Here is a 13,813-nt window from a genome sequence, read left to right as displayed (position 1 = left end):
TAAGGGAAGGACTTGTAAATTCTGATTGGAAGTGTAGGCCTCATTAGAGGTGATCTTATTTAAACTGATCTTTAAAGCATAATGAATAAGGGTCAGGGGATTGGAGGACATCTTCAGGTAGAGGAAAATGTGTAAGAATGGAGTTGTTGGTACGTGTGCGTGGAGACTGCAGGTATTACAAGTGTCTAGAAAGGGCAGTGTTGCAGGAAATAAGATGGGGAGATTGTAGAAAGGCGTTAAAGCCTTGTTTAAAGAGTTTGGGGTTTCTAAAATGTCAACCGGAGTTTTGAGGTAGAAGGAACAGTGACTTCAGATTTAATATATGACCTTTTCATCCTGTTTAAAAAGTGTAGTTCTCTATGTTTTCATGTGTGTAAAAAAGAATATTAAAGAGATACATATCAAACTATTAACACGGAATTTAATTGAAGCAGAGAGACAAATTAGCAAAACACTGGGTAGAAGTGGGGAGTGAGGGAGGGGGATATGTATATGGAGAGAGATGAATGAGCTAGAAGGGCAAGATTAAAAATATTAAAAAACTAAACTTCATTTAATATGATTATATGTTGGGAACAAAATTGGTTAAAGCAAGAAATAAGTTAGGTTTCCAACTTGGACAACTAGTAAATGATAATCTTTAACTGAAATAGTTAATTGTGGGTGAGAGAGGCAGACTGAAGTGGGGATTTTTTCCCCCCCTTATGTGAAAATTCATTGGCGTGAGGTCTCTATTCATCTGTATAAACCTAATTGGAAGGGTTAAAGAGATGAGCTATTCAGTCAGTAGTCAGATGTATTGATACCTCTTTGGTCACTGTTCTAGGTCCTGTGGAGACAATGAACAAAACTTAGTTAAGTCTAATGGCTGGAATGACCATGTAGTTTCATCCAAACTAAAATACTCTTGAGAGTGAAAGGGGTACTAAAAATAATTGCATAATTTATTGAAATATTTGATTTGTTTTTATCTATTCAGTAACTATTTTCAGGAATAGTTATATATTAGAAATGTTTGGGGCCAAGAATGTAGCACAGTGGTACTATATGTGTGAAACCCTGGGTTCAGTTCCCAGCACTGCAACACACACATGCCTGTATTCACTAAGAAAAACTTTTTTTTTTTTTTTTAAACGAATGAGGCGATTTATTAACCCAGCATCCTTTTGTTCTAATGCTTTTTGTTGGCAGCTGCCACCTGTCCAGATGTCCCTGAGTTGTCAGCTTGCTGCCCCCATCTTGGTCCTTTTCCACCATTTTCAGCCCCTCCAGGGCTTGGAGGACATGATGGGCCACACTCTTGGAGCCTCTGCTGAAGTGGCTAGGCATGACACCATTTCTCTGACGTCCCCCATAGATCTTGGTCATGGAGCCAACCCCAGCGCCACCCCGGAGGTACAGATGTCGTGCTGTGGAAGCAGCTGTGTGTAGAACCAGTTCTCATCATAGGGTGCAAGCTCTTTATGCTTGGCTAGCTTGACTGTGTCCATCCATTTGGGGACTTTCAGCTTGCTGGACTTTTTAAGGAAGGCTGCCAGAGCTCTGACGAACTCTTGCTGGTTTACGTCTCTACAGTAACTCCAGGCATCGTGCGGCCTCCGCACTGCCAGCCAGGGGAAAGCAAAACTTTTTTAACATGGAAGTTTTTTGTTTTTTTAAACATCACCTGGGCAGAATTATTACTATATTTTCTTTATCTTATTTGGAACCGAATCCAGGGCCTTACAAGTGTTGGGCAAGCACTCTACCACTGAGTTAAATCCCTATCCCTTATTTTAGCTTTTATTTTCAATAATTGCAATTTGCCAAACTTCAAAAGTTAAGCTTTTTAAAAATTTTGATTCACTGAATGACTTGAATAAATTTTCTAATTTTAAAAAATGGAGCCAGAATTCAGAAAACACATTTATGACAATGTTCAATACCTTTGTAGGACACTTAAGTTGGTTTATGAAGTAGTTCTTTAAAGGTGCTTTTTTTTTCTTTTTCCTCCTGGTATTGGGGATTGAACTCAGGGACACTCAACCACTAAGCCACATCCCCAGCTTTATTTTGTATTTTATTTAGAGACAGGGTCTCACTGAGTTGCTAAGCATCTTATTTCTGTTGAGGTTGGCTTTGATCTCACAATCCTCCTGCCTCAGTCTCCCGAGCTGCTGGGATTACAGGCATGTGCCACCTCGCCTGGTTTACAGGTGCATTTTTAAAATAATGGTTGACATGTAATACAAATCACATGCTGCCATTCACACATAAATAGATATAATATTCATATTATTTATGGTATGTGTATGAATTGTCAGGTTGATCAGAAATTTTAGTTACTGTGTATGTTTCTACAATTTGACATCTAAAAGCACCTTTCAGTTGGTAGCCTTTTTGCTTGTAATTATCAATAATGTGTATTTTGTAATTACTCCAAATATAATTCTTTTTACCATGAAACTCTACTTCTTCAGAATTTGTATTCTTACTGCTAAAACTAAAGTTTTTATCTTTACTATTATATATTTGTCAGAAATTGGATAGGAGAGGAGAGAGGAAGAACATTCTGGAAGAAGAAAATAGTCACTAAAAGGTTCTTAGTCAGTAAAGAAATCTGTTGAGACCAGAGAATTGAAAGATGGTATGTGTTGCATAAGTGACTGGAATGAGGCAGGCAGAAGCAATAGATGTTGAACTAGGTGTGGGCCAGGTCATGTAGAACCCGGTAATTCATGCTAAGAATTTGAATTCCATTGAAGGTTTGAGGAAAGATGTGACTTGTTTAGACTCAGTTTTAAAAAGATGGCTAGCCTAGACAGTGTGCAGAATGAATTGAAGTTGGAATTTTCTAGTTGCAGACTTATCAAAGATGTGTTTAAATTTTTAATTGTATATTGAATGAAAACCTTTAGGGATCATGAGGGATTATGTGATGACAGTGACTGTGATAATGGAACTTTTTTTTTGTTTGTTTTAAATAATCTTTTAGTGCTTAATACTTTAGACAGAATATTGAGCCAGGAGACAGTTCTAATAGTAGTTACTTTGCTTTTGAGCTTGAGCCAGTCATTTAACCTCTGAGCCTCTTTCTTTATCTGTAAATTGGGCAAGTTCAAGAAACATGTGTTTAACCTTAATTGTGTTAATCGCTTAACTCTACTTAACATATGGGCTAAGTCTTGCTGAGTCATTTTCTCAGGCTATGTGGGTGAGGCTTAATTAAAAACTAAGCAAACTTGACACCTCATGCCTGTTCTGTAGAAGTCAGAGCTAAGAATTTTTTATTTGTTGTGTTTAGTAAGTTTTTTGCAGTGTATCATTTCAGGCAGATTCCTTATTGAGGAGAGAGAACATAGTATATTATAAATTGGGAACTTCTAATGCACTTTCTTGGATTTTACTGCCAGTTTGAATTTAAGACTTTGTGGTCAGGCATGGTAGTGCACATGTATAGTCCCAGCTACTGGGGAGGCTGATGCAGGAGGATGGCTTGAATCTGGGAGTTTCAGGCCAGCTTGAACACAGCAATACCTGGTGTGTGTGTCTGTCTGCCTCTGTCTTGCTTTCTTTTTTGGTGATGTTAGGAGTTGAACCCAGAGCCTGGCCTATGTTAGATATGTGCTGTACCGCTGAGATATATCTTTAGCTTAAGACCTGGTCTGTTAAAATACAACAGCAACAACAAAACTGTGATTCACCCTAAGCCTCTCTGTAGTCACATATATATTTGTATTTAAAAATTTCAGTTTTGATCCTTTTCTTTCTTTCTTTCTTTCTTTTTTTTTTTTGTGGAGGTGGAGCACTGGAGAATGACCTCAGGGGCACTCAACCACTGAGCCACATCTCCAGTCCTATTTTATATTTTATTTAGAGACAGGGTCTCACTGAATTGCTTAGCACCTTGCTTTTGCTGAGGCCGGCTTTGAACTTGTGATCCTCCTGCCTCAGCCTCCTGAGCTATGATCCTACTTTCTTAGTGCCTAATACAGCCTCTTTGTCCTCTAAACAGTGTTGAGATGCTTTGGAATTTTTATGCCTAAAAAGTTGGTTGGTTTTAATTTCTGCAGTAGAGCCATGGTTGAGGCTAGTGTTCTTGTTGACAGTACAGGTTCCTATTTTATCTAACTATTGCAACTTTGTCTCTATAGTTAAAAAAAAAAATCCTAACTGCCCCATGAATGATGCTGAATAGTGATGTTAATGGTGTTCTTCAGGGTTTATAGATTTTGGTTTTTTTTATAATTTATACTTTCTGAGGACTCTGTAGAGGATAACAGCAAGACATTTAAAAACCAAACTGCTTATTTTTGATAAAGTCTTGGTTTGAGGGTAGCAGCATTTTTGTTTATCAGTTTTAGATTTATCTTTACATTGTCTGTTTTTTTATTTTTTGGTATTGGGGATTGAACTCAGTGGCACTCGACCACTGAGACATATCCCCAGAGAGAGTCTCACTGACTTGCTTAGCGCCTCTCTTGTTGAGGCTGGCTCTGAATTTGTGATTCTCCTGCCTCAACCTTCCAAGCTGCTAAGATTAGAGGTGTGCACTGCTGTACCTGGCTACATTGTCTGTTTTATTGAACTATAATGGATGTACAGCTCCATGTATATTTCCAGTACTCCTTGAACTGGAAGGTATGCATTGGTGGCTTTATTATAGGGTTTGGCCTTTTAGGCCTCAACATTCCCATTCTTTCAGTTTTACTTCCTGGATTTTTCAGAGTAGAGGACTTGCTTTTGTAAGTTCAGATATTAGAGCTTGTTAAAGGATGATAGGATTAAGAGTGAACATGAAATGGTGGGTAAAGAAAAAGTTGTGTTTTGAGTAAAATAATATGAAATCTGGTTTTATATGTTTTTCATCTGTTTTAAAATGTTATAATCACATAGGAAAGTGACTGTTGTTTGAACCCCAAGGATTATTTCTTCTGCTTAGAATTGATTTTCATCTCAGAATACTCACTAACACTTAGGAAAAATTTAGAGTACTTCCCCTTTCCTTCTCAATGGATTTTGTTCAGTGTGGTAAAGAGGGCAAGGAAGATAACTGTTACCATTTTCAGGTAAGGAAGTAGAGTTTAGTGATCTACCCTTGCTTGGTAACATGATGAATATATTAGTTAGGTCTTAAATATAGTGATGGAAATCTTTGGAATTAGAAACAGTGGGTTTACTTTGTGCTTTCCTCTGTTTAAAAAATGTTTTTAAGATTATTTTAAGGATGGGGATGGGGTTATAGCTCAGTGGTAGAGCGCTTTGCCTACCACATGTGAGGCACTGGGTTCAGTCCTCAGCACCACATAAAAATAAGTAAATAAAATAAAGGTATAAAAAAACCCCAGAACATTAAAAACAAAAAAGATTATCATTGTAAGGATCAAATTAAACTCATAATGAAAGCATCCAGTATATTGTATGGCATATAAATTCTTAAATTTTAGTGTATCTTGGTGGTTCTTTGTAGGTGGATCCTCACAGGTTCCCACCTGAGGGTCTTTTTGATCAGGAGGTTAAAATGTTTCATAATCTAACATAATGATTTGCTTTTTTCCACCCTGCACGGGGTGTCCAAGTAGTGGTGTGTAGCTTGCTGGCGTTAACTTGAATCCAGACAGTGGCACTAAGCTGGGCTAGTAGTAATACTCGCCACCATAAAATCCCAGGAGAAAACTAATTTTATTCAAGAATGTCCTTGATTATAGGGGTTTATTTTTCAGTGATAGAGTACTTGCCTAGCATGCTCAAGGCCCTGAGTTTGGTCCCTATCACTGCAAATTAGAGAAAATGTTCTTCCTGAAGCACAATTAATTTTTATTGAATTCTGACCCTTGAGCACATTATGTGTCTTTTGTTCCATGACAAACAGGAAGTAAATGTGAGATATATCTGTTATGAGACAGTAATGATTGTCTCAAGGAAAAGCACTTGTGAAATTATTTGAATTGGCCTCATTTTTCATGGAACAGCATTTATCCTTGAAAGAACAACTGGCAAACTTTGATTATTCATACTTAAGTACTTGGCACATACTTTCTCAAATGAATGAAGTGATAGTGTTTGTTGCCAGTGATAAAATTCATGCTTTTAAAATTAGAATTTTGGCAAACTTATGTCTGCCTCCGTGAACGTGACAGCTTTTCAGTACTTAAGATTTTCCTAATGAGGTTTATGGTGATAAACAATTCTCTTCATATTGTATAATGGAATGTGTCAACATTTGGAAGAACCATTATAGTGGATCAGTAATTCCAGATGACCAGTACACGATGTTATAAAATTGTGCGTGGGCCTGTGTGTGAGCCAGACACCGTAGCACATGCCTGTAATCCCAGAGACTTGGGAGATTGAGACAGGAGGATCAAAAGTTTGAGGCAAGCCTGAGCAATTTAGCCAGACCCTCAGTAACTTAGACCCTGTCTCAAAATTAAAAAATAAAAGGATGTAGCTCAGTGGTAAAGTGCCCCTGGGTTCAATCCCAGTACCACCAAAAATAAAATAAAAATTAAAAATAAAAGTACATGGATATAAATAAATTCATTCGTGGTGCAAGGTAACTGATGAGAATTAATATAATAAAATGTGAAAAGTTCATTGATAGGGTTTCAGATTTCACACTGCATTTAATGTTGCAGAAGTAATCACTTAGTTTTTTTAGTATCAAAGAATATTAGAATTTTTCAAACTGGCTCTTAAAATACTCCTCACTTTTCCAGCAACATACCTGTAGGCAAGTAGATTTTCTTCATTACACTATAGTCTTTGTATGTTTCAGCCAAAAGAGTATATTGCAGCAAACTGAAAGGAAAAGCACATATAATCCAAGTATCATCTATTAAGCTTGCAAAACTGTGAAATCATGCTCCTCTCCTGAGTTTATTTCTGTTTTGGCAAATATAGTTATTTTTCATAACATTTTTATGTTAACATGCATATTTGTTTATTTACTGCCTCTTATTTGAAGTACTGGAGATCAAACCCAGAGCCTCACACATATTAGGTAAATGCTATACCACTGAGCCGCCCCCCCCCCCCCCTTTTTGGGAGGTGCTGGAGATCGAACCCAGGGCCTTGTGCTTACAAGGCAAGCACTCTACCGACTGAGCTATCTCCCCAGCCCCTTCCCCCCTTTTTAATAACTTTATTTTTTAAATTTTTGTGGAGCTAAGGATCAAACCCAATGCCTCACATGTGCTGGGCAAGTGCTTTACCTTTGAGCTGCAACCCCAGCCCTACATCTTTTCTTTCTAAATAATAGACTTGGTGACATGTTTTAGTCATGAGATAAGCCTGAGAGAAGAAGATTGTATTGTTAGTATCCCATCAGAAATATAGAAACTATTCTAGAGGTTTGATTTAGTAATAAGTTGTTTATTTTTTTGGTACCAGGGATGAACCCAGAGGTACTTAACCACTGAGTCACATCCTCAGCCCTTTTTATTTTTTAGTTTATTGTTTAGTTGCTGTTTCTGAGGGCCACACTAAGTTGCTAAGGCTGGCCTCAGACTTGTGATCCTCCTGCCTCAGCCTCCCAAGTTGCCAGGATTATAGGTGTATGCCACCATGCCCAGTGTTTATTTTAAAAGGAGAAATGTATTTAATAAAGGAATTGTTTCAAAAGTGATGGAAGCACTGGAGGAATAATTGGGAGAATAGTATTATCCAGAGATGAAGAAATTGCTACCTTCTCTGGGCCTGAGCCTCTACTTGTTACCAAACTGCTAGAGGTACCTCTTCCTGGTAAGCAGGAAGCAGGAACTCTTCAGCCAGATGAAGGTGGTACATGCTTATAGTCCCAGCCACTTAGGAGGTTGAGGCAAGAGGATCACTTATGCTTGTGAGTTCAAGACTGCTGGAGCAACATAGTGAGACTCCATTGTGAAGAAGAAGAAGAAAAAGAACTGTTCTCAATGCTGCTACGGGTGAAATGTTGTGCTACTGCCATTGTGCTGGACTCCCCCTACTGCTGTCCCTGAGTCAGTCCTTGATTCTGTTGTTGCTGCCAGTGTCCAGTTCCTGGCCTAGTTGCTTTAATTACACCATAGGGAATAATTAGAAGTAGAATATTTTGAAGAAAGCTAAAAATGGTAGATTATGATCAGAACCTTAAGGTTTTATTGGGTGAAAAGAATTAGGGAGGGTTTTCCAGGTAGTGGATTGATACAAACAAAGGGGGACTAACTTCCTTCCTTCCTTCCTTCCTTCCTTCCTTCCTTCCTTCTTTCCTTCCTTCCTTCTTTTCTCTTCCTTTCCTTTCCTTTTCTTTTCATTCTTGGCAGGGGTGGTGGTGGTGGCTAACTGGGATTGACCCAGGGGCACTTAATTACTGAATCACCTCCCCAATCCTTTTTATTTTTTATTTTGAGATGGTCTTGCTAGGTTACTCAGGGCCTCACTAAGTTGCTGCAGCTGGCTTTGAACTTTGTGATCCTCCTGCCTCAGCCTCCTAAATTGCTGGGATTATAGGTGTGCACCACCGCTCTCGGTTTTCAATGGGGAGATTGATAGAATACTATACCCTGAGAGTAATGAGAAGTCAGGTTAAATATGCAGACCAGTAGAGTGCTGTGAATAACTGGCAAAGGAATTTGGACTTTGTTTAGAAGTTTAAGCAAGATTATACATTTTTCACTATTAGGACCATCAGAATGGTGAGAGAATGCAGAATGAAACATAAGTATCAGGAAGACTCCTTGGAGGCCATTGGTAATCTAAGCATGAGATGATGGCATGGTGGTGGAGAAAAGACTTGTTACAAGGTGTGTTTTGAATGAAACAGAATTTGAGGACTGGCTAGATTATGAATGGTGAAATGAAGGCAAATCACATGATTTAAAATTTTAAACTTGCTCATCTTTGATCAAATCATGTATAGGGTATAGAAAGCAAATGATTGTGAAATTAAGAGCAAGGTGTAAACTTTTAAAGTGTTGTATAAGATGGAAAACTTAATGACAGGCTTAAGATCATTTTATTCATGGTTATATATTCTTTTAGGAGGAGGTGGCAAATAAGATAGGTTACACTGGTACCTATTAACTCAGTTTATAATCCAGCAGGAAAGACCAATACACAATGAAAAGGTAATATGTAAAATGATGGCACCAAAAAAATCACTGAAGGAATCCACTGAAATAGTAAATAAACTTTTTTAGAAAATTAATGGAAAAGAAAAATATTTGGAAACTTGTTGAAAATAAATTAATAGTTATAAAAACATTTGTTTTATTATACTTAACAAAATTTAAGATAAAATCCTAATTCTTGTTACTGTTTAGCACTAAGAAAGAACCCATTGTTGGGAAAGTGGGTGTTTTAGTCAGCTTTTGTGTCCATGTGACCAAAATATTGCCATTATAATTCTGTTTGATTAGGAATCAAGCTAATTTTAAATTTTTATAAATAGATTTTCTTTTAAATTATATAAGTCCCCTCTCATATGGAAAAACAATTCCTTATTCTAAGTTTGCAAATAAGATAACTAAGATAACTGGAGGGAAGTTGATATAAATGAATGAGTTGGAAAAGGGTCTGGACTTGTCAGATTTGTCTTTCATCATCATCCTGTAGCCCAAAGAGTAGAAAGAGACTGCAGGTTTGTGGTGAATGTTATGGGATAAAGAAATTAAGGGTCTAGCCAATCTCAGGGGATTTTATATATGATATATATGTTTTGTATTCTTTAGTGACAATTATTATTATTATTATTATTTTTGGTGGTTATGGGGATTGGGTATTGAAATCAGGGTCCTTCTACCACTGAGGTACATCCCCAGTCCTTTAAACAAACTTTTTATTTTGAAATAAGGATCTCAGTACATTGCCTAGTCTGACCTTGAACTTGTGATCCTCTTGCTTCAGCCTCTTAGGTTGCTGGGATTACATGAGTGTACCACTGCACTTGGCTCTGTAGCAACCTTTTGATAGTGTAAATGGTAGACAGAACCTTGGATTAGAGAAAGAAAACTATGTTTGTTAATACTGCTATTTCTGGTGCTGGGGTTATGGCTCAGTGGTAGAGCGCTTGACTCGAATGTGTGAGGCATTGGATTCGATCTTCAGCACCATGTAAAAAAAATAAATAAATAAAATAAAGGTATTGTGTTCACCTACAACTAAAATTTTTTTTAAAAAATAGTAATTTTTCTTTCTTTATTTTTTTTTTTTTTCCTCAGTAGGCTAATGATTTCATCTCTGGGTCTTTGTTTCCTGTCTATAATAAAAAATAGTAAGGGTTTTTTTTTTTTTTTTTTTTTTGCGGTGCTGGGGATTGAACCCAGGGCCTCTGCTTGCAAGGCAAGCACTCTACAGACTGAGCTGTTTCCCCAGCCCAAAAATAGTAAGGTTTAAGGCTTACTACTGCTCCTGAGTTATTTGCTGTATGTAGTAAGTCATATGGGTTGTCTGTGTAATTGGTGTATTATCACAATTTAAGAGATGATTTATAAGTTCTGTGTATGGAGAAATAACTGTGCACCAGCAGTAAGGTCTTTGTGGTGGGGAGCAGAGAGCATCTTTCCTTTAAGAGACTTGGAAGAAAAATGACTTCAGAAATGATTAGTAACTTGGGAGTTTTAGAAGGACTAGTAAAGTGAAAGGATGTGTTAGCACTCGTAATAATAGATTGGATCCTCATGACTCTCCATCCTCTTTTCTTTCTTTCCTTCCCTTCCCTCCTATCTACCTACCCACCTTTTAATTTATGTGGTATTGTGGATTGAACACAGTGCCTTACACATGCTCTGCTACTCAAGTCCTAAGTTGCTCAGGCTAGCCTCAGATTTTGTGATCCTTCTGTCTCAGTTTCCTTATAGCTGGGATTATAGGAGTGTACCACCACACCCAGTTCCGGCCCCTTCCTTTAATTTTTTCTGTCTTTCTCATTTTACCTTCTATAAAAATAATTTAGATTTGTCCTATAAAGAAAGGAGAACTTTTCTCTAAATTGTTTTATGAGCATTCTATAAGCTTTCAGACTTGTTTTAATATTGAAAGAAGGGAAAGGTAGCATTCATAATTATGAACATGGGCTTTGGAATCATACTGATAGAGTTAAAATGCAAGTCTTGTCACTTGTTAGCTGTGTGTTCTGAGGTAAGTTGCTTAACCTAGGAACTTAGTCTCATCCATAAAACCCGAAGAGCTTCTATTTGCCTTAGCTTTGTGCCTTAGTGGCATCCATAGAACTGTTAAGAGTACTGTGAGAATTAAATGAGTTAATGTTTGTAAAATCTTGGGAACATATCTGGCATACAGTAAGCACTGTATAAATGTTAGTTAATAACAAAGCCAGGGACCTCTGGAAGAGATAAGAAATTGGGAAAAAGTACCCTCATACGTTGCTGATGGGACTGCAAATTGGTGTAACCACTCTGGAAAGCAGTATGGAGATTCCTCAGAAAACTTGGAATGGAACCACCATCTCACCCTGTTATCCTACTCCTAAGCACATACCCAAAGAAGTTAGAATCAGCACATTACAGTGATGTAGCCACATCAGTGTTTATAGCAGCTCAATTCAGAATAGCTAAGCTATGGAATCAACCTAAGTGCCCTTTGACAGATAATAGATAAAGAAAATGTGGTATATATACACAATGGAATATTACCCAGCCACAAAGAAGAATGAAATTATGGCATTTGCCAGTAAATGGATAGATCTGGAGACTATCATGCTGTGTGAAATAAGCCAATCCTAACAAATCAAAGATTGAATGTTCTCCCTGAGATGTGGATGCTAATACATAATAAGGGCCTGGTGGAGAATAGAAGTTCATTGGATTAGACAAAGGGCAATGAAGGGAAGGGAGAGAGGATGGGAATAGGAAAGACAGTATAATGAATCTGACATAACTTTCCTGTGTTCATATATGAATATGTGACCAGTGTAACTCCACATCATGTACAACCACAAGAATGGAGAGTTAAGACTCCGTGTTTGTATAATGCTGTCAAAATACATTCTACTGTCATGTATATCTAAAAAGAAAGACAAAAAAATTTTTAAAAGAAGAAGTTAGGAAAAAGCCAGAGATTCTTCTTCCATGTATATTGGTAGCACAGACTAAGTTTAATTTGGAGCTCTTCCAGAGGCAGGGCTGGCTCTAAATTTTGCAGCATCTAGATGTACTTGTATGAGAACACAGGTATCCTGGAAAGCTGAGGGTTAAAGATACTAAGATAAATATCAGTTGAAGGTGAGATATTGGTAAGGAATTAGAGAAGATTGTTCAGTTTTTACTAGTACCTTTTCTGTCTCCTTTTCCCCACAGTAGATATTTCTTTAGTAAACCATTATCATCCATTCTTTAGTGCCAAAAGTAAAGCGAGTAAAGTTCTCATCTCTTTTAAGTCATTTATTGTCTGATGCCCCTTGAAGATCTCTCTCTTCTACCCCCCCACTCTTTTGGAATGAAATGTTTTTGTGCTCTAGTTAGTGGCATCCTGAATGAATAACATAGGCTTCACTTATTTAAAGCAGATGTTTTGTCTCTTTTACAAACAAGCTTAAGAACAGATTGCTTGAAAGGTTTAGAAATTTTTGTAAAGGGGATGCTTGCATCGGCAGCACATATGTTAAAATTGGAATGACACAGAGATTAGCATGGCCCCTGTGCAAGGACGACACAAATTTATGAAGAGTTCCACATATTTTTAAAGAATTTTTTGTAAGGAGGGGGAAAAAAACAAAATTTGAGCTGAAAGCTAGAGAGGAGGAGGGAGAGGTACAAGTTTGGGGGAGTCAAGTAAATTAGCAGAAATTTTAAATGGCTGAAAATTTTATAAATAAAATAATGCAAAGCATTAGTTTGATATAAAAGTCTGGTAACAATAACAAATTGTCATGATGTTACAAGTTGTAAGCATTATATACTTAATACATGTGAAACCGTTAATCAACAAGTCATGGATTCTGAAGATTTAGTGGCCTATAGAGATAGAATCTGAACTCAAAATTATTATTATTATTTTGCAGTGCTGGAATCTAACCAAGGGCCTTGTGAATGCTAGGCAAGTGCTCTGCCGCTGAGCTACACCACAGCCTCACTTTTTAATGATATAGAAAAATGTGAAAAGTTCTGAATGTCCTTAAAATGTGGAGGGGGTGGAAGGCAAGCAGAGTGTTAAATAAGCAAGTTCTGAGTAAATTCAGGTCAGAGATGGAGACTTTAGAATCACGTTACTACCTGGTATGAAGTTTGGGCTAGATCTAAGAGGTATACCAGGAGGAGATAAGGGCAAGCCAAAACGTAGATAGACATTTTGAATCACTAATGGCAAAGGATAGGTCTAGGAGAAGACTGAAATTGAATAGCTAAGTGGGTAGTACCTATAACCAAGAGAATTTTAGCTTAACTGCTTTATATGGCTTAATTGCAAAGCTCAGATAGTAGCTTAATTGTGGACTTGTAATATACTAAACACTATCCTAGGTTTTCTACATGATTTAGTTTTCATAACTTGAAGGTAAAGTTATTATAATACTCACTGTAGATGAGGGAAACAGAGGCCCAGAGAAGTTAACATTTCACCTAATGCCACATAGCCGGGATGTGGCACAGCCAAAGCTTATATTTGCCTGCATCTTCTTAGTCGCTGGACTTTGTGTTACTTTTCTTAATCCTAAAGTGAATTTAATGTCAACATTATACTTTTAGTATTTGTTTATTGATGTGTAGTTTATATAACAGATCATCAAAATTTAATTGGAATAGAGCTAGGATTGTAGCTCAGGGGTAGAGCGCTTGCCTAGCAAGTGTGAGGCACTGGGTTCTATCCTCTGTACCACATATAAAGGTATTTGTCCATCTACAATTAAAATTATTTTTAA

At 37.2% G+C, this 13,813-nt stretch overlaps 1 protein-coding gene, 1 non-coding gene and 1 pseudogene across 2 annotated transcripts in view; 2 read left to right on the top strand and 1 right to left on the bottom strand.

The window, feature by feature from the left end:
* Rab10 (RAB10, member RAS oncogene family) overlaps positions 1 to 13,813 on the top strand; it is an 85,845-nt gene that overhangs the window by 25,031 nt on the left and 47,001 nt on the right. The window lies entirely within an intron of this gene.
* On the bottom strand, positions 1,172 to 7,767 carry LOC124963499 (40S ribosomal protein S19-like; annotated as a pseudogene).
* On the top strand, positions 12,535 to 12,638 carry LOC124963789 (U6 spliceosomal RNA). Its single transcript, XR_007104824.1, has one exon. It is a non-coding gene; the product is annotated as a U6 spliceosomal RNA (small nuclear RNA).

Source organism: Sciurus carolinensis, chromosome 13 (assembly GCF_902686445.1).
Source record: "Sciurus carolinensis chromosome 13, mSciCar1.2, whole genome shotgun sequence".
NCBI classification, from domain to species: Eukaryota; Metazoa; Chordata; class Mammalia; order Rodentia; family Sciuridae; genus Sciurus; species Sciurus carolinensis.
The sequence above is the reverse complement of the archived record's forward strand: the minus strand, read 5'-3'. Positions and strand labels throughout refer to the sequence as shown.